The 1,670-nt window shown below is 35.4% G+C and overlaps 1 non-coding gene across 1 annotated transcript; it reads right to left on the bottom strand.

The window, feature by feature from the left end:
- Positions 1 to 1,598: 1,598 nt before the first annotated feature.
- trnar-ucu (transfer RNA arginine (anticodon UCU)) lies at positions 1,599 to 1,670 on the bottom strand. The gene has a single exon. It is a non-coding gene; the product is annotated as a tRNA-Arg (tRNA).

Below are 1,670 nucleotides of genomic sequence, written 5' to 3'. Positions count from 1 at the left end.
CATTTACATTTAGATTTAGATTTAACATTTAGATTTAGATTTAATATTTAGATTTAACATTTAGATTTAGATTTAACATTTAACATTTAGATTTAGATTTAATATTTAGATTTAACATTTAGATTTAGATTTAACATTTAGATTTAGATTTAGATTTAACATTTAGATTTAGATTTAGATTTAACATTTAGATTTAGATTTAGCATATAGATTTAACATTTAACATTTAGGTGTAACATTTAATATTTGGATTTAACTATTTAAAATATTTCCAAGTTGACAAATATTGTTGTAAATGTGCAAGAAAGTGACCCTCAAAATTTCATACCAGTTTTTTAAACATTATTTAAAGCTAAATGTGACAAAATGTTGCTGTTATTTTCAGCACGAGCCGCTTTACAAACGGCGCCCCATAGAAATGATCCCTGAAAATATATTCTTGGCTAGACTGAGGGGAACTGCATCTCATTCACTGCAGAGTGATTGTCACTCAGGATTCAGAGGGACAGAAGCTAATCGTTACGTGCTCCAGATGACTCTGAGGTGAGAAAATCTATTTAGATCTTTATGAAGACCGATATGTAGATTGAATTAGATTTTCAGTCACTGTTGTCTCAATACTTCAGTGTCAGTCTACTTTTTCTCAACAATAAATGCTCCAGTTCTTTCTTTGCATTAAACACCAGCCAATCAGAAGTGTTACATATGAATAATCAATGTGTGAGTAATCAGGAAGCTCACATAAAAGATAGTTGCAAGGTCTACCAAATGTTTAACTTTACAACCTGTAAGCTGTTGGAGCCTTGGTTGCCACCTTGCCTCAAAATGTCAATCACAGATTTTCTAACCCCTGAGAGCAGAGCGGGAGCGTGCTGGGCCCCTAACCCAGAGGTTTATGGATCAAAACCATTCTCTACTATTTGTTATGCTATCAGCATGAAGTCTATTTCCAGTCTGTTAACAAATCATCTGTTGCTGCAAGTGTCTGATGTGAAATGTCTCCACTTGCAGAAGAGTAAACTTAATGGCATGTCAAGTTTCAATAAATATAAAAATGGAAGCTACAGTGCTCATAACCGCCATGACACCCATAAAAACTGGAGCGTAACACAATAAATATATTACAGTACAAGAAGAAGATTTTCAGATTTTTTCATAGATAGACATAGACTTATGTTTATTAATCCTTTTGGGATGACTCCCACAAGGAAATGAGGTTTACTGTGATGTGGTTTGCTCTCACTCTTAAAGAATGCCATTCGATGTCAGCAGGATTCGAACCTGCGCGGGGAGACCCCAATGGATTTCTAGTCCATCGCCTTAACCACTCGGCCACAACAACTTGAAAAGCATTATCTGTTAGCACAAATGTTCATAAACTTTTCAATTGGTTAGTAGGAGTTATCAGACAAGGGCAAAGTGCAAATCGTAGTGCACTGACTGAGTCTGTGGATCCTTGTGGAGGTAGCTTGATTGATTGATATGCTCTCTTATTTGTACCATAACAGAGATCTAATATTTTATCAAATTAGGTTGGACGAGTAACCTTTCTGGCTAATCTTCACAAATAAAGCAAGTAACCACACAATGAAAACTACTGCAATGGCTGGAAATTGATCCCAGGCCAACTGCTTAGAAGACAGCTATGCTCACCACTATACCACCATTGC

The sequence above is a fragment of the Etheostoma spectabile genome, unplaced genomic scaffold, assembly GCF_008692095.1.
Source record: "Etheostoma spectabile isolate EspeVRDwgs_2016 unplaced genomic scaffold, UIUC_Espe_1.0 scaffold00018343, whole genome shotgun sequence".
NCBI classification, from domain to species: Eukaryota; Metazoa; Chordata; class Actinopteri; order Perciformes; family Percidae; genus Etheostoma; species Etheostoma spectabile.
Note: the sequence above shows the minus strand (reverse complement) of the source record. Positions and strands in the feature narration are given on the sequence as shown.